This window comes from Oryctolagus cuniculus, chromosome 1 (assembly GCF_964237555.1).
Source record: "Oryctolagus cuniculus chromosome 1, mOryCun1.1, whole genome shotgun sequence".
Lineage (NCBI taxonomy): Eukaryota > Metazoa > Chordata > Mammalia > Lagomorpha > Leporidae > Oryctolagus > Oryctolagus cuniculus.
The window spans coordinates 103,172,504-103,192,383 of record NC_091432.1 but is presented as its reverse complement, the minus strand read 5'-3'; the positions used below and the strand labels follow the sequence as shown (position 1 = coordinate 103,192,383).

Here is a 19,880-nt window from a genome sequence, read left to right as displayed (position 1 = left end):
TTTGAACATGTCTAATGGATGGCTTCCCTAACTGCACTTATCTGAGACATTATACTCATCTCCACGAACACTGCTCTGAAAAAGTAGCTCTACTCCCAAAGTGAGAACCCCAGTATCCTCCACTAACAAGATGTTCCGTGGTTCCTGCTCAGCCAGGAACTCCATCCAGGTCTTCTTAATGGGGTGGCAGGAACCCAAGTACTTGGGTCATCATCTTCTGTCTCCCAGGTGCATTAGCAGGAATCTGGGTCAGAAGTAGAGGCCAGGGGCCAGCACTGTGGCATAGAAGGTTAAGCCTCTACCTGCAGTGTTAGCATTGCATATGGGCACTGGTTCAAGTCCCAGCTGCTCCACTGCCAACCCTGCTAATGGCCTGGGAAAGCAGTAAAAGATGGCCCAAATGCTTGGGCCCCTGCACCCATGTGGGAGACCTGTTGTAGCTCCTGGCTTCTGGCATCAGCCTGGCTGTTGTGGTCATTTGGGGAGTGAACCAGTGGATGGAAAATCTCTCCCTCTTTTTCTCTCCTTCTCTCTCTGTATTTCTGCCATTCAAATTATAAGTAAATCTTTTTTTTTTTTTTTAAAGAAGTGGAGGCTGACTTGATCCCAGAATTCAGATATGGGATGTTGGCATCCCAAGATGTGGCCCAACCCGCCATGCCTCAGTGTGCACTCCTAAAAGTCCTTTCTGCATAATATGTTTTCTCTTTCTTTTTGATTTCCTTCTTTTTATGTCTCAGATATTTTTTTTTTTTTTTTTTGACAGGCAGAGTGGACAGTGAGAGAGAGAGAGACAGAGAGAAAGGTCTTCCTTTGCCGTTGGTTCACCCTCCAATGGCCGCCGCGGCCGGCGCGCTGCGGCCGGCGCACCGCGCTGATCCGATGGCAGGAGCCAGGAGCCAGGTGCTTTTCCTGGTCTCCCATGGGGTGCAGGGCCCAAGCACCTGGGCCATCCTCCACTGCACTCCCTGGCCACAACAGAGGGCTGGCCTGGAAGAGGGGCAACCGGGACAGAATCCGGCGCCCCGACCGGGACTAGAACCCGGTGTGCCGGCGCCGCTAGGCGGAGGATTAGCCTAGTGAGCTGCGGCGCCGGCCTCAGATATTGTTTTATTCTAGTCTACATTGATCTTTCCTTTTAAATATGGAGTATAAAATTAGGGATCAGAAGACCTTCTGCTTGCTAATGTGCAGCTTGGAAACAATTCTCTTGTTCTCAGCTTATTTATCTGCAAAATGGGAAACCATGTAAGTATCAGTCTCACAAGATTGGTGTGTCGATCAAGAAATAATTTGTAAGGAAGTGCCCTTAAACTGTCCTTACAAATATTATTACAGCCTTTCTATCCCATGGATATGCTGCTGGTCTTTTGTCTTTAGCATTCAGTCTAGTGTTTTGTTATATGATTTTGCATTTTAAGAAATGTGTGGGTCAGGCGCCATGGCGTAGTGAGTGAAGCCACCATGTGCAGTGGCGGCATCCCATTTTTTTTGGGTGCCCATTCGGGTCCCGGCTGCTCCACTTCCAATCCAGCTCTATGCTGTGGCCTGGGAAAGCAGTAGAAAATGGCCTGAGTCCTTGGGCCCCTGCACCCATGTGGGAGACCCAGAGGAAGCTCCTGGCTCCTGGCTTCGGATCTGCACAGCTGTGGCCATTGCAGCCATTTGGGGAGTGAACCAGTGGATGGAAGACATCTCTCTCTCTCTCTCTCTCTCTGCCTCTGCCTCTCTGTAACTCTGCCTTTCAAATAAATAAATCTTTTTAAAAATGTATTTTTCTTTTCCACAGTGTTATTTGGTATTTCATGGTAAATTATGTACTACACTTCCTCTATAACACAGTGTCACTGGTCCAACAATAGTAGCTTGGCTGTGGTGTGTGAGGCTTGGACACTTGTTCTTTGCTCAGTGCCAAAATTCTCAAAAGTAATGTGCAAAGAAATCACCCAAGAATATTGTAAAAAAAACTGACTAGATGCTCATTCCCTAGCCTCAACTCAATAAAAGTACATTGATAGATATGGGACAGAACCCAGGAATCTGCATTTTAAAATGAATAATATGGTTTATTATTAATTCCATGAATATTGTTTTATAAAAAGTAAAAGTTTAACACAAATAGAAAACAGAATCTATGACTTGATAGTTATATATCTTGAGGAAGAAATTTTTTATTTGAGAGGCCTAGACACACACACACACACACACACACACACACACACATACACACAGTGCTCGCAGTTCCTGGTTCATTCCCTAAATGTCCACAATGGCTGGGAACCAGAATCTCAATCCAAATCTCCCATGTGGGTGGCAGGAACCCAATTACTTGAGCCATCACCACTACCTCCAGGGTCTGCATTAGCAGGAAGCTGAAGTCAGCCAATATGGGACATGGGTATCTTAACTAGTGGCCTAGACCAAATACCCACCCTAATATTAGGTACATTTTCAAAGAAATATATTCATCATTTGTGTATATGCCTTCTTGTGTTTTTATGTGTGTATGTATTTGAAAGGCAGATTATTGGGGAGAGAGAGAAAGAGAGAGAGAGAGAGAGAGAGATAGAGATAGAGATGGAGGGAGGGAGAGAGAGAGGTGTCGATCTTCCATCTTCTGGTTCATTCCTCAAATGGGTGCAATAGCTAGGGCTGAATCATGCAGAAGCCAGGAGCCAGGAACTCCATTCAGGTCTCTAACATGGGTGGCAGGGGCTAAAACACTTGGGCCATCATTTGTTGCCTTCACAGGCACATAAGCAGGGAGCTTGTTTGGAAGCAGAGAAGCTAGGACCTGAACTTGCATTCTGATATGGGAGGTTGGTGTTATAAGCAGTGACTGAACCTGCTGCATCACAATGCTGACCCCTCTTCGTGCTTCTTATGGAACTTGTATTTAATAAATTTATTTATTTACAGAGAGCAGATTTTGTGTATTCGTATACAGTTTTAAGAACATAACGCTACGTCCCATCCTCCTTCTGTCCCTTTCACACTTCCACTTCCTTCCTTTCTTATTTCTCTTTTCATACATACTTTCAATTTACTTTATAATCACAAGTTTAATCCTCCAGTAAGTAAAGAAATCAACAGACAATAGAAAGACCACTGTCTTGAGGAGTATAGACAAGGGGTATGGCCAATGATCAGATCTCAAAATGTCAATTTCACTCCCTATTCATTACAATTCCTTTTATTCTGTACCTAACTCTGATAGAGTGCCTTCTCATTTGTATTCATGAAAACTAAGGTGTGGGTTGTGATTCATTCACACCGGGCAGATATAATTTCTGTTCCTTATCCCTGTAGATGACTGTTGCCTTTCCAATTAACAATTTGCCTGGAACACTGATCAGGTTTCACAGTTCAGTCTGTAGATGTAATTGTGCAAGTCTTCATTTGTTCTACTAACATACATTAGTTCCACTTGAATTTGAGGCTCATTTCCAGTAGACTCTGCATATTCTTCTCATTCTTTTTCTCTCTCCCTCTCTTTCTTTCTTTCCCTCTCTCTCCATTTGTATGTGTGTCTCCAAGAAACTCAGTTTGTATTAATATTTTTAACACAAACTCCAGATGATTTGAAGCAGGCATTATGAGAAAGACTAAACTAGGAACAGACAATGAGCCAATTATTAAGATTTCTCTCTATCAGCTAATCTCCATTTGTTGAATTAGAAAAGAGGAGGTGACTTAAAAGAAAGGATCAGAGGAAGTGTAAGATAGAAGATGTTAATAGGAAGAAACTGAATCAGGAATTGGTTCTCTTGAAACATGTCCCAGGAATTTGATTTTTAGAGTCCTGTTGAACATGCTGTCACTATTCTCAGCAGGCAGACTGGAGGAGCTAGTACCCATTGTATATTGGCCACTGAGTTAGCTCCTGTACATGGCTGTCTCGTTGATTCTTCAGCTGCAGATGTCTGATGGAATCCTGCTATTCATGTTGTTGTATTTTACCTAATAGAAGAGATAGTCATATCCCAATCTTCTTAGCTAAATGCTACCACTATTCTGGAAGCACTTTTGGAGATCTGAATGCAACTGCTTAAACGTTGTAGGCACAGAGAAAGCTATTTGTGAAGACGCAGATGGCAGATACAGGTTTTAGACTCAAGGCATCTCCTACTAGGATTTTAAGACCTGATTTTGCATGCTACAGAGAGGATTTTTTTTCCCGAGTTATCTCTATCAAGTTTATAATAACATGTGGCTGAAGGTCAGCGTAACTCTCACCCAACTGAGCCCTTGCTAATTTAGAGCTGGGAAAATTGAGAAAGTTGGGACCTGTCATTTTTTTTGTTGCCACTAACTGGTATAGCCAGCCAGTACAACCACAGAGCTCTTGGAGCACACACTGGTGGCTAACACGTGTGCTATCATATCATAATAGTCAGAGATTTGTATAGTAGAAAGGGACCCGTTTTGATCGGCTCATTTCATGTCAGGCCAGAGAAGTAAAGCGACTTTTCCAGGGTCACAGAACTTGTTCCTGGCAGGGCCATGACCCCCTTTCTGGACATCCCTTCCCTTTGTCCAGGCTTCTCTGTCAGGAGGAGTGCTAGCATTTGTTTACTGTGATTTATATGACATACAGTTACAGTGGAACATGACTTTTGTTTCCAAGACATATAATCAATAGCAGGTGAGTAGGGATATAAAAACTCTTCAGAAAAAGGACATGGAAGCCAGTATAGCATAGATGAGAATGCAGAGGACAGAAGTGGGTGTATAAGTTCAAGGATAAACATGGGTGTCACTAGGTGGGAGAAAAGAGATATCAATAGGTATGCTTTGTATGGACAGATTGTTCATCATGGGGAAAAATTCAAAATAATTATATAGTGTGTTCCAGTTGAAGGAGGGATCTTCTCTTGACAATAGCAGACTGAGAAGATGGGAGATAGGTGTAGGGATCAAGGAAGAGGTCAGATGACTAAACTTAAACCCCCGAATGTTTCAGAATATATTAAGTTGGGACTTACATTGAATCTTGAGTTACTTGTCTGTCTGGACCGTTTTTCTGCCAGGAGGTCTTTGACTGTGTGCTTCACTCTCACCCCCTGGTACACACGTTTGCTGTAGTCTCCTGGGACTTAAGCAAATGGAATAGTTGCAGTCAGATATGGGTGGAGTAATTAGGTTAACCTACTGAGGGACATATTCAAGGGTTGATAATCATGATGCTATTTCCTCATTAGAATAATAGAATTACGGAATTCGAAGAGGCTTCCAAAGAGTCCAATCTCCTGGCTCTTGATAGCTTCATCCAATCTCTGCTTAAGGGGAAGAAACACTATTCCATTTTCTACATAACGGTTCTTCAAAGAGCCTTGTTTTTTTTGTTCTTTACTGTATCAAGATTTACAATTTATGCATTAATCACAAGATAAAGGATTGGGTGCAGCTTGAAATAATGCTTCTTACTATGCAAGGAAAAACATTTGCATGGTTCAGTTTACAGAGAGTTTCTTTGTACCCGATATGAATGGTGACCAGGTCAACAGGACTTTTTTTTTTTTTTTTTTCTTTTCATGAAGATTTATTTGAAAGGCAGAGTTACAGAGAGAAAGCGAAGCGAAGATATTCCATGCTGGTTTACTCCCTTAGGGGCTGCAATGGCCGAGGATGGACCAGTCTGAAGCCAGGAGCCTGGAACCGCATCTGGATCTCCCAAGTTGGTGGCAGTGTTCCATGTACTTTGTCCATCTTCCACTGCTTTCTCTGGCACATTCGCAGGGAGCTGGATTGGAAATGGCACAGCCTGGACTCGAACAAGTGCTCATGTGGGATGCTGGTGTTGCAGGTGGCAACTTAACCTGGTGTGCCACAATGTTGGCCCCAAGTAGACTGTTTTAAGAAGTTTGTGTTCCTCAGAAGAAAGCCTTTTGTTATCTAACTGGTTCACTAAGTAAATACATTTTATTTTTGGAGATTTGGTGATTCAACTCCAAGAGTTGTATTTTGAAACTAGGTCAAAGAGAAGAGAAGAGTTATTCATTCGTTTAGCAAATATTTTTAAGTACTTACTACATGCACTTACTGAAGAAATTATAGTGCTTGGCAATTTATATGTATTATTTCATTTGATGCATTTTACAGATGAGAAAATTGAGGTTCAAGGCTAAGTTATTCGGCAAGAGTTCATAGCTACTGATAAGCAGTAGAGCTGGAATCCTACTTCAGTCAGCTTGTAACAGTAACAAATATAAATATTTGTTATTTTCACTATGAGGAAATTATAGAGAAATGAAAAAGAAAAAACATTTCTCCAAGGGTCTAAAATTGTCAACATTTCTTCTAGGGATAGTGAGCTCCTTACTATAAGAAGAAATGTTGCCTACTTTTTGCTTGTGCTATTTTAGAAAGTTCATAAGCCCTGAATCAGTGATAGAACCAGAGGGGTTTTAGGATATTTTACAATTCTGGAATAGGTTGGATGGCTTCACACTGTTTTCACTGGGATGTTGCTACTGGGGGAGGTATTTGGTACAGCAGTTAGGACACCACTCGGGATGTCTGCATCCCATATTGGAGTGCATGGGTTTGAGTCTCGGCTCTACTTCTGGTCCCAGCTTCCTGCTAATGTGTTCTCTGAGAGGCAGCAGATGACGACTCAAGTAGTTGGATCTCAGTCACCCATGTGAGAGACCTGGATTGAATTCTCGACTCTTGGCTTAGGCCTGGTCCAGCCCCAGCTATTGCAGGCATTTGAGGAATGAACAAATGGGTGGAAGATTCTCTCTCTCTTTTTCTCTCTGCCTTTCAAATAAATGCAAATAATAGAAAAATAGTTGAGGTCTTGCTGCTTATCAACAAATTCACCTGAAACAGAGTTCAACATCAGGGTTTATGGCAGAGTATACTAATGCATTTTTGTATGAAGCATAAAACCAAAAATATTCTCTAATTTGCTTGAATTTAAAGATAGTCTAAAATTTGAGTCAAATTCTGTTATAAAAAATAATGAAAGGGAGGAAGAAAGGAAGAAACTAGAACTACAACCAGAGGCAAGCAGTGTGTTTGGTATAGGAAGGGCCAGCCTAGGAGTCAGTACGTGCTCAGCTACACATTAATCACTGACTTGGGAACATCACAATCGCTCAGCTCCATTTTCTTCCGTGTGATGTGGATATGCTACTTCTTAGCTATCTTCAGAGATTTTAAATAAAGAGTGAGCTATGCATATGAAAATGCTTTGAAAACTACCAAGTATTATATAAAACACCTGTATAAAAATGAAGGAAAAAAATCTAGGTTCTAAAGCAATGCATTATTTAATTCAAATAAAGCCATATGTAATTTGATTTCAGCAAAAACAAAACTATTTGAATGATCCTTTTGGTCTGATTTTGGCAGAGTTGGTCTACATGGAATCATTTATATGTAGAGGCTTGGAGCATTTCCTTCACATCGACCTGAAATATAAAGGTTCATGACCTCGTTTGTTCCAGAGAAATCTGAGTGTTTGTTCTAGAACTGTGGGGAAACCTAAGGCTATGATGTGTACCTGTATTTGTAGGATATTTTCTGTGTGTCAGAACTTGGGCTACAAAAGAGCATGCTCTCTCACTAGGGGAGAAATATTGAAAGATAATTGTAATGCAAATACTCTGAGTGCAATAAAATGTATTCAGAAAAAACACAGAATGCACCAGTTCCTTGTGCGGGCAGGGAGGAACACAGGTGGCAAAGAGACACCTGAGTAGGGATTGGAGGACAAGGTGTGGGGTAGTGATGGCAGAGTGGGCAAGAACATTCAGTTGTACAGGACAGCATGGGTCAGAGCAGAGCGGCAGTGTGAGGGTCAAGTGGCAGGAAGGCAGGCTGGGAAGGGAGACAGGTCCATCATGATATTCCTGGTATGGGGAAGGAGTTTGGACTTCACTCTCTCAGCCGTGATCATCAGAGGCTTTGGAGCAAGGGAGAGAGTGGTTAGATTTGCATTTTAGATAGACTTTTCTGGCAGCTGCGAGGAGGAGAATTTGAGAATCACAAGGCTATAGGGAGATAAGTCAGAAGGACTCTAGAATAATTCAGGCATGAGGTAATGGGGTCTGAGCAGGGCGGGGATGGCTTCTACAGATGTGGAAATTATTCAGATGTGGGAGGCGAAGGCTAGGGATGATGCAAGGGGAATTCTCAAGTTTCCGCCACCACAGGACTGCTCCGGGTACATGTGCTTAAAGAGCAGTCGTGATGTGGATGGTAATGAAACCAGGCAAGAGAAGCTCATCCCTCAGGGGGAGCATGTGAGAGCTGGTCATGTGCTGGCACACACAGACAACAATGATGTGTCTGAAACTCTGGGATGGACAAGCCAGGCTACTCCTAGGGGCTGAGGAGAGCCCTGACTTCTGAACCACTCATTGGGAAGCTCTGGACTAAGTGATTCAAGATGGAAGCCCAAGGAGCATTCACACTGGAGGGAGGAGGAGAACATAACCTTATGAAGATACACTGGGAAGATTGGTTGGAGAAGAACCAGGAGAAACCAGGGGAATGGACATCATAGAATTTCAGGGAACAGCTGTCAGGAAGGGAAGAAGTGTTAAATAGGGTAGAATGGTCCAGGAAGATTATGCCAGAAAAGGCAGAAAAGCATCTTTTTCTTTTAATTCAATGGTTGGGCTTGACCTTAGCAGGAATGATTTTGGGGAGTGTGGAGTGGTTACAAAGGAGGTAATGATGTCAATGGAAGGGCTGGAGGTAAGGAGGGCAAACTAACATGTGAAGTTTGAATGAAACAAAGAAGAAAGTGAATGGATGAGAATTGGAGAGAATTGCAGCATCCAGGAGAGCTGTGCTGTGTTTTTGTATCTATTTACGTATTTGAGTGGGAGAGAGTTGGGGGTATATGAACAGGACAGAGGGAAAGATTAAACATTTAGGAAAGAAGCAAGAAATTATGGAAGAAAGTCTTGTGGAGGAAGAATGGGATTGGAGTCAAGGATACGAACTAGCCCCAACCTCTGAGACTGGAATAAAGAAGGGCAGCATGTGGGGGTGGGGTGGGCATTGCAGACTAAAGCTTTGCTCTAAGTGGAGCAACTGGAGTAGGAGAATCACTCAAATACCAAAGGCCAGAGTGAGGCAGGATGAAAACCAGATAAGTAAGTGCAAGGGAGATTGTCTTTCAATGGTTAAAGGGTGATCCTTGGACCAACCAGGACCAACCATATCAGCACTGGCTAGAGAACTGTTAGGAATGTCGAGCCTGAGGCCTGACCCCAACTGCTGAGTCAGAAGCCTCCGGGGCGTGGGCTGGCCCTCCCAGTGATTCTCATGTTCCTCAAATTTGAAAACTCTGGATATACAAGGGACTTCGAAAAGTGCATGAAAAAGATAGAATTAGAAGATGTTTATTTTGGTGCAAAAAATTGAAATCTATGCATAGTTTATTCATACATGCTGTTTGATGATCTCTCATCCATAGGAGTAAGGTCTTTTTAAGGTTCCTGTGGAGGAGGTTGGAGGAACTAGCCCCGGCTCTAACCTGGGCAGTCCTGGCTGGGCGGGAAGGGAAACAGCTGAGTGATCAGTTGTGGGTGTGGACTGAAGTCTGAGAAGGAGGAGGAGGTGGAGGTTGAAGGGGTCCAGGTTGGAAACTGTGTGCTTATAGAAAACCTTGGATTCGCTTTCTTCTGAAGGGGCTTTTTAATTTGTAATTTTGATATGAATTAGCAATTTGTACTTTGTGTGTATGCCAAAAACCCTAGGGGAGATTATCCTATCTAAATAAGTTTAAGACATAACCAGCTGATGATTAATAGAAGAATATAGTTCATGAGATGGCAAATAATGAGATCAAAACTTCTGAAGTTTTATTATAAAGGAATCAGCCTTATGTACAAGTTGACACCAACTTAGGGCAAAGTATGAGGTTATATGCCACAGGGGCTGAAAACTAAGTTGAGAACATATAGCAGATGCCCTCAAAAAGATCCTATTTAGTGAGAGAAATAAGAGTAGGGAGAGTGGGAAAGATACGCTTTGGATTCATGATGAAAGTTCTGTGGGAAGGAAGGGAACTCAGGTTGGATTGAGAAGGGTAGGATAGTTGGGGGGGGGGGGGAGAAAGGCCTTGTAAACAGCAGGTGTGCACAAGCAAAGCAAGGAGGCAGGGAGGAGCGATGGCAGTGCAGAAGGGGTAAGGAACTGGTATAACTGGAGTTCCTAGATTTAAATGCCATCTCTGTGTAGATGGACTTCAAGTGCATATCCCCGGCTCAGACCTGGCACTTAGAGTTGACCATTCATCTAGACCTTGATATGCAGTAGATATCTAAACTCCACTTGTCTAGATAGGAACTTCATTCTTTCCTCCCGATTTCCTATTTCTGAAGCCTTCCCTAACTCCGCCGAATGCAACTGAAGCCTTGCAGTTGCTCAGTCCCCAAGCTGTCGTGTCATCCTTGACTCTTCCCTTTCTCTCACATTTAACAGCTCAGCCTTTAGGAGTACTTGATGGTACTACTTACCAAATAGGTCCAGAATCTGGTGATTTTTCTTTGCCTGCACTGTTAAGATCCAGGTTTAATCTATGGTCACTTCATGTAGATTACTGCAGTAGCCATCTAACTGGTTTCCTCTCTTCCCTCCTCCCTCCTATCCCAAGTCTATTCTCAACACAGCAGCTGGGATGATTCTTTGGAAAAAATCACTTCCCATTCCCCAGCTAGTCTTTAACTCTATCATTTTCTGCATTTTTGCTCTTCAATCCATTCTAGGATCTATTCTTAAATCAATCTTCCAAAAATTCTCCCAGATCTCCCACAAATATGATAAAAGTCACAATACTTTTCTGTCCAAAACATTGAGTTGTTTGCATCACCTCTTTTTTTGCATCACTTCTTTGCTCAAAATCCTATAATGATTTCCCATTTCCTCAGAGGAAGCCCCGAAGTCCTTACAATGGCCCCATGTGACCCGATCCTGTTCTCTGATAACCTCTTTTCTCATCTCCTAAGACTTCCCTTTGCTTACTGTTTTTAAAATGCACCAAGTGCACTTACTGCCCCAGGACCTGTGCATTGGCTACCTTTATCTGCTTTCTGGAATGTTGTGCCCTCCATTATCCATGTGACTAAATGCTTTTGTCTCCTTCAAGTCTTGGCTCAAATATCATCTTCTCAATGGGAATATATTTAAAAAGTTGCATCTTCCCCATGGAACATTTCTGACCATCCTCACCTTCTCCTGCTCTACCTTTTCTTTCTATATAGCACCAGTCACCTTATAACATCCTTTGTGATTTCTTTAGTTAGTGGGCTCCTTGTTTATCACCTACCCACCTTTTGATAGCACCTAAACTCTGTGAGGATGGGAATCTGTGTCTGTTTTTACTCTCTGTTAGATCTTGGTGCCTGGCACTTAGTAGGCTTTTAGTAAGTATTTATTGAAAGCCTTCTTTTGATTGAGAATAATGGAAATGTTGAAGGTCTTAAAAATCTGGCTTTAAAATTTATGTGGTCATGCATTGCTTAATGACAGAGCTGAGTTCTGAGAAACATGTTGTTACGAGACCTCATTAGTGTGCAAGCATTCCAGAGTGGACTTACGCAAACTGCTGTGGTGTCACTGGGCATTCCTATCTATGGGACCATGGATGTGCAATCTGTCATTGAAATGTTCTGAATCACAGGAATGTACTCTATGTGGAAGGTGATGCAAACAACTCAGTGTTTTAGACAGAAGAGTATTGTGACTTTTATCATATTTGTGGGAGATCTGGGAGAATTTTTGGAAGATTGATTTAAGAATAGATTCTAGAATGGATTGAAGAGCAAAAATGCAGAAAATGATAAAGACTAGCTGGGGAATGGGAAGCACAGATTTAAGATTTTTCAGGGAACACACACACACACACCCCCCAGAAAAGAATACCATGATTAAGAAGAGAACTCAAGAAATCAGGGAAAAGAACTAGGTGGAAAGTTGGGGAAAGATTTCAGTTTTGAATGTGTTGACTTTGAGGCTATGGTGGCATAATAATAATAATAATAATAATAATAAAAAAATAAATCTCCTGTAGTTAGGCTGAATACTTGGACCTGGGTTAGGACTGTGCATCCAAGAAACATCTTTAAAATGTACAGCTCTCCAAGGAAGCATTTATAGTAAGAAAAGACCGGAAGTCCATGTGCTGAGCCTTGATCAGTGACTGCTGTTCTGATGCCAACAGGAAGAAAAGGCCAGGGAAGGACTGAACATGTAGGGGTTAGGGAAATACTGGCAGAAAGGTAGGAATGTACCAGAATGGTGCATCAGCGAAATTAAAGAGGGGGCGTGGAGAAAGAGCAATCCTCATTGATGTTCAAATATCTGTCACCTTGTAGGTGCTCTGTAAATACTTGTGGAATAAATAAAATGCCTTGGAGAAGGTGAGTAAAACAACAGTAAGGGAGAACAGAGGGTTTGGGAAGGAAGGGACTTTAGAATGTGGGAAGTAGTTTCACAGGAGGGGGAATGAGACCCCGTTTGTGGGCTTTATGGGAGCACAGTGGCAGAGCTAGGAGGGTAGCTCGTGCTCCAAGGCAGTGGGATCTGCACTCTACAATAGCACAGTAGGGGACTCAAAATAAACCTAAATGAAGCATTGGAACCTAGCACAGATTCTTTAAAATCTCACCTGGAAAATTTGTTGTATGTTTGAGAATTCTCAAGCTTTCTTAACGAACCCTACTCTCTTTTGGAGAAGGATGCTATCTAGAGTTAAAAACTGTTGACAGTGTTCCTACACCAAAACATTGTTTTTTCCCTGTGCATTGTGTCTATTTAAAGAATCCACACCTGCATGAACCAAGAGAGCTTAAGAGTTTTTATTCAAATACTCTAGATACAAACTTGCATTCAGATCAGTTGTTGAGAAAACAAAGACATGTGTTTCCGGAGAGAAAGCACAAGCAAATTTATCAATAGGAATTGGTTTACCCTTTAGAATTTGGAAAAAAAAAATGATTTGGCACTATAGGGTTGTAAATATGTGTATGCAGCAAATTGTTCCTTATTCTTATTTTCTTTGAAGAATTTGGTCTGTATTAGATTTAATGTTGCTGTTGCTTTAATATTGCTTTTTGAAAATTATTCTGAATTGATTTAATACTTAAAATGCGGGTGATCCTAAATTATTTCTAGTTATTAAATAATAAATAGTTATTTGAAGCCCAATCTTATTTTACTATATTTGATGATATTTTGTGGGATTCATTTTCTATCTTTTAAACTTTTAGAGTTTTTAAGCAGGTGCTTGTGACAGAAGGAAAGGAAACACATAGTTCTAAATAAAAAAAGAGAAAACTAAAACCATGCCACAACTTTAAAAAAGATCTTATGTTTTGAGTTCTGTGACTGGAAAATGGCCAATGGAAGATGGCATATGCTGTCTCTCTGAGTTGTGGTCCTTCATGATACTGGAACATAGACACACTGTCACTCAAGACAGAGCATAATAAAAATCCAGGATAATGGGTTATTGATGTTCAGCTTCCATTGTCCCATCCTCTGCCTGTCAGGGAAGTACCAAGGATGCATTATGGAGTGGTCCAGTGGTAGCCTCATGATTTGGGCCACCGTCTGGCTCAGGTGCCAGCCCATGAAGATGTTGGTCTCTCTTCTGACTCCACTAGCCCAGCTGAAACTGCCTTGCTAGAGATCCGAGCCCTTTCACTGAGAAGGCAGAAGCCCACCTAGGACCAATCATTCTAGTTCTGTGGCACTTGAAGCTCAGCATTGTAGTCGCCCTTCTCATCTGGGGAGACGATATATCAGTTTTATTATGGAAAACCTCCAGGAGAATTTCAAGAAATGGCAACATGTAGTCTGCAAGTTCAAGTTTGTCAACAAACCAGGAAACATTCAAAGACTATTAAGCAAAAAATAATAAATAGTACTTAAGAAATGTTATGCTTGAAATAAAGACTGAAAGTTTTATAGTTGCAAGGTCAAATTAATTAACATTTTAAGATTCTGTGGAAATTTGGTTTGCCTACACTGTAGGTATCTATAACCCCCTCCTAATGTCCTTGTTCTCCTACCTTTTAAGCCTCGTGGCCAGATCTGAAAACAGTATTACAGCTCATCACCAATTCCATGCTGCAGAAGACAGATGCTCTTACTATCTGCTTATCTTTTGAGATCAGACTTCGAAGAGCTGCAGCACTTAATAATTTTTCCTTTCATGGTATTTTAAAAGACATTTTTGAAATATCCCTTCTGTCATCATTTATTAACATTTAAAATGCTAACTTATTTAAATCCCAAATTTGTTCTGGAATAGATAGATTTGACCCTAAATTGAAAGTAACATTTGTATTCTTAGGATGAACAAACCAGTGAGGCTCTCTATATAGTTTGAATTCATGAAATAACAGCTTAGGCTCTTCCTTGTCGTATGTAAATAGATATTATCTTCCTTCTTAGCCTAAGACCCTATGGCAAGATGCATGAATAAAAGATATTTCCAGTTCTGTATAAGTGTGGATTCTTCTGCAATTTTTTTTTATGATTGAGGGTTTATTGGAATTACGTCCCATTTGACATAAAATTTCAGTATACGGAAAATAATGTATTCATCTTCAAGTCCTCATTTTATGAAAATAATGTTCTACTAAGGTATCTTTCAGGATCGTACCAAAATACACTGTGCGACAAAATTAAATCTAGCAATTAGTAATGAAAGTGACTAGAATTATGAAAATGTTACCAGAAGCTCTAAGTAGTTGTCCTCTGGTCTATGCTGTTTTTACATTTTTGTATATTCTAGCCAGAATTAATAATAGTTCTCCTTTACCTTTGCTTCATGTTATGACTATGGTATCAAAAATAAAAGTTAGGACTACTGCTGTGTTTTAAAAATTGTCCTAATTGACATCGACTTACCACTTTCCATTCTGGATGGTTCTGGTGAATGTCCTTCTTGACAGCAGCGCTGGTCTCTGGCGATGGCGTCCACTCTTTGGAAAGGAATCCTGGTCTCCCAGAAAGCTCAGCCTGATCGTGGTGGGGAAGTCTTCTGTACACGGTAGTGATGCTTCTGAAATGACTTGCTTTAGATTTGATTAAATGCAAATCCTTTGGTGTCTGTTTCTGTACAATTTGCATCCCCAATGTAGATTATATATGAAGGTACTTTTTTCCGCCCCAAGATTTTTATTCAGTAACAATGAGTTTCCATCGGGAGCGTGCCCTCTTAAATGTTTATTATGGAAACAGTGCATCCATTATTTGTTTTATGAATAGCAACAGCATTTTCAATCATTTTAATTTTTAGAAAGATTTTTAAAAACCAGTGTATATGGATAAAAAAAGCCCCTACTTCCCAGGAGGTACTGTGCCTGTCATACATAGGTTATAGGTATATGATTTTTAAAATCCTGGGGATTTTTTTAGGTGTAGATGAAATCCCAGGAAGTGTTTTCATTTAGGAATATAAATAAAAATTAATGTCAGTTTCATACAAGCAGGTCACTTTCTTACTGTATATAAAACACAAAACAAGATTCCTTAACCTGGTGCTATGTAAAAGAATCGTCTATGAAGTGGCTTAAAAATACCTTTTGTGCAGACCCCACCCCTCAGGGATTTTAGTCTTTTGAAGCAGGGTGCTTGGATAGCTGCATTGAAAATGAAGCTTTCCCATTTTTTAAAAAAGATTTTTTTTTGGATACATTGTTAGGGTCTTGAATTCCTCTGGAGCAAAATTTAAGGAAAATGAATTTTAGGTACTTTCTCACATTTCTCTCATTCATCTTTACCTATCCACAGTTGTTTCTTAACCTAATTCTGGTTCCAAATTGATGTGGCTCCTGGCACCCTTCTAGTCAGTCTGGATTTGTAGCCCACTGGGCATTTCAGGGTTTAAACGCACGCTGTCTGGCATTTGGCAAGCCTGCTGATGCCTCAAGTGTCCTCACCCCATTTCAGACCAGTGGACTCTGGAATCAATGTATGTTGTAGAGACCTGGGGTCTTGGAGGCTGACCCAGGGGTTCTGTAAAATCCAGACTGTTTTCACAATAAAACTGATGTGTTGTTTGTCTTTTACTGTCTCATTCTCTCATGAATGTAAAGAGGGATTTTCTGGACTGCATGAGATGCACAACAGATCGAATGGAGAAGCAGATGTTTTCTATGCAACTAGATATTAAGGAAATTTGCACAAATGCAAAACAATTTTGCTCTTCTCATTAAAAGTTTTGGTTTTTAAAATATAGTTTTTTTTTTAGAATAAAAGGTTATTTATGTTAGCCTGTAATGATTTATTATTAAAGAAATAAATAATTTAAAAAATCTTAGTCTTAATTTGAAATACAATAAATATATCTGCATATGACTTATTAAAAAAGTCTCTTGGAAGCCGGTGCCACAGCTCACTAGGCTAATCCTCCGCCTGGCGGCGCCGGCACACCGGGTTCTAGTCCCGGTGGGGGCGCCGGATTCTGTCCTGGTTGCCCCTCTTCCAGGCCAGCTCTCTGCTGTGGTCCGGGAAGGCAGTGGAGGATGGCCCAAGTCCTTGGGCCCTGCACCCCATGGGAGACGAGGATAAGTACCTGGCTCCTGCCTTCGGATCAGCGCCGTGTGCCGGCTGCAGTGCGCCGGCCATGGCGGCCATTGGAGGGTGAACCAACGGCAAAAGGAAGACCTTTCTCTCTGTCTCTCTCTCTCACTGTCTACTCTGCCTGTCCAAAAAAAAAAAAAAAAAAAAAAAAAAAAATAAAAAAAAAAAGTGTCTTGGGGTCCTCACTAATTTATAGGAGAATAAAAGCTTCCTGAAACCAGAAGGTTGGAGAGCCACTTCTCTAAAAGGACAACTGTCATTTAAGTTACCTTCTCAATTGTTCTGATTAGAAAGTTGAGAGCTTTGTGTTCCTTTCTCTTACTGACACGTTATACCTCTTGTGGTGTTTCTACATTTGTAAAAGTAACTTATTGCCTTTATTCTGTTATTTGAATCCTTTTCCAAGGAGCAGTGTCCTAGCAGCCAACTTAACTCATTTTTGCTTACTGTTCTAACCAATAGCTCTATGTTCAAATAAAATATAAAATCTTTACATGAACTAATTATTATTTCTATGGTAAATTCCCCAAAGCAAGGAGATTCCTTGTAATGTCAAATTTCTAGTTTTATCATTTTATAAAAGAAACATTTTAATTCCATTTTCTGTGAATTAAAACTTTATTGTTTGAGAGGAAGAGAGAAAAAAGGGGAGGGGGAGAGAGAGAGAGAGAGAGATCGAGATCTTATCTACTGGTTCACTCCTATAATGCCTGCCAAAGTTAGGACTGGGCTGAGGCCAAACCCAGGAACTGGAAATATAATCCAATCTCCCACAGGAGTTTTAGGAATCCAGTTACTTGATCCTCAGGGTCTGCATTAGTCCAAAACTGGAGTCAGTAGCTGGGAATCAATCCCTACACGCCATTGTGGTATATGGACAACTTAACTGGTAGACTAGATGTCCATCACCCCAACACAGTAGTTTTAAAAGATATTGGAACATTTTAAACTTTTCAAGTGGAATGGAATCACTTTAAAACAAAGAGTCGTTTCTTCATTGCTGATAGAATAAAGGCTGACCTAGCACGACATTCAGACTCTCTATGATGTAGCCTTAACCTCTCTTTCTACCTTGTCTATCATTAAGTTCCTTCCAACCAGCATGTGCCCTAGTGGAGGGCTGCTTACAGTGTAATCTTGGATCGCCTGCCCCAGAATCATCCATAAGGTTTGTAAAATTAAGTCCATCTCAGACTTATTGAATCAGAACCTCTATGGTCATGCCTGATCATCTACATTTTAATAAGCTCCTCCCCATGTGATTCTTAATAAATATTGCAGTTATATGCTAAAGTTACAACTGATTACATAGTGTTTTTTCGTGTGCAAGTCATGGACCCTCACACCTTTTTTTCTTTGCTTATAGCATTTTCTCAAACTGAAGTATCCTACTTTGTGCTGATTAAGTGTCTACTTATTTTTCAAGATTCAGCACAAGCTATACCTTCTCCGTGTAGCTTGTGGTTTTCTTGTGTATTCACCAAGATTGATTTTATGGCCATTTCCTGATGCTTCTTGTTTGGCTCTCTGAAACTATTGATTTCATGCTCTCTCTACTTCTTGTTAGTAGTTTGCATTTCCATCCCCCACTTTCAAATGAATTATCCATCTTCTCCATGGCCCCACAGCACCTGGCTGTGTTTAAGGTATCATGCGCATAATAGGTCCTCAATGAGTGCTGGCCATGCTCAGTCCTTCCACGGATTCTATTGGAAACAATCGTTTCTGGTGATGTCTTCAAGCAGCAATGTGTGAAAGATAAAGCATAACAAAGGAGATGTTATTCTTTTCATGGTAAAGATGTCACCACGCGTAAAACCTTTTGCTTTTCCAAAACCAGACAGTACTCTGTAGAGTCTGTAAACACTCCCTGTAGGCTGGTGCTGAAACTCAAAGCTGTGATGATTTTCTATAGGACATTTAATGTCTAAATGTCCAGTCTCCTGCGGAAGCATGTCGGATATTCGACATCATTGCAAGAGCTGAAATGCATTGAAATTGAAATAATGGTTTTTAAGAAATACTTGCTCCTTCTTCAAAAATACCTATGTGCTGCATTTGCATGCAGAGTTGCTTTCGTAGAATTAAGTATATTTAAAAGGAGATTGCTTTATTTCACCAAGGAAACAAGCCTTCCATGGCCAAAGCAGTTGCTGGAATGGTGTGGGTTGGTGATAGGTTTGGACTGTGCTAGCTTCCTTGCTGTGGGTTAGGAACAGGGTGGGTGCACTCTTAGGGAGGTTGCTGGGTCTCAGTAAGGTTGATGAGGGTCTAAGGTAGCCTGTTAAGAAGGAAGAAGCACAAGGTACGTTTGGGGAGAACAAACCCATGTACCACAGGGCACAGGCAGGATTAACAGTCGCCTCCTTTATGTTGTATGGAGTACACTTCCTTAGAGACTCAAGTGCAGTGCTCCTGTTTCAACCTCTATATTCAGTCTAGAGTGAGGTGCCTGTTCTGTGTGTTGGGTAGCTCCTGACAACATTTGCTATCAGATAGACATGGTGGAGGTGGAGGTGAAAGTATGAAGGAGTCTGGAGCAGACACAGCAAGTTGAAGACCAAGGCAGATTCTCTTTCCCTTGCCCTGCCTCTGTTTTAAGGCTTTCCTATTTTCCAGGCCTGTCTATGAGAGAGCCTGGAAGTGAGTGGTTAGGGCAGCTCTGTGCTTGGACTGAAGCCATGCTCCATTTGCACAGTGCACAGAGCACAGAGCGAGGCCCAGGAAACCCAAATATGATGATGGGGTACAATAATAGAAGGACCCAGATTCTATATGGAGGTGGAAAATAAATGAGCTTTTAATATAGGAGGTGCTCCCAAACGGAGAAAAGAATGGCATGAACAGGTGCACACACAGGAGCACAATGGGGTTCTCGCTTACAGACATGAGTTTCCTCCCACAGGTATGAAGGGATACTGATTCAGGCACTCCTGAGTAGGTAACTCTGTCTGCTATTGTGGCACAAACCAACGTGTTTTTGGTCTGCTCTGTTGGCTTCATGCTTCTTTGAGGGGCATATGTTGATTCTTGATGAAGAATAAACAGAAAGAAGGGGCTTGGCCACCATAGTTTGCCTGCCAGGGTGAAGATGGCTTGAAAGAACATGGCTTGGGGCTGATGCTGTGGCATAGCATGTAAAGCCGCCACCTTCAGTGCTGACATCCCATATGGGTGCTGGTTCAAGTCCTGGCTGCTCCACTTCTGATTCAGCTCTCTGCTGTTGCCTGGGAAAGCAGTAGAAGATGGGCCAAGTCATTGGGCCCATGCACCCACATGGGAGACCTGAAAGAAGCTCCTGGCTCCTGGCTTTGGATTGGCGC

General features: G+C 41.4%; 1 protein-coding gene across 1 annotated transcript in view; it reads right to left on the bottom strand.

Annotated features, from left to right (window-relative positions):
* Window positions 1–5,050, bottom strand: part of POU2AF2 (POU class 2 homeobox associating factor 2) — a 29,008-nt gene extending 23,958 nt beyond the window's left edge. The window contains exon 1 of the mRNA XM_008261670.4: window positions 4,986–5,050. The gene's annotated coding sequence lies outside the window, so the exon portion shown is untranslated. The remainder of the gene's footprint in view (window positions 1–4,985) is intronic.
* Between the last annotated feature and the right edge of the window lie 14,830 nt (window positions 5,051–19,880).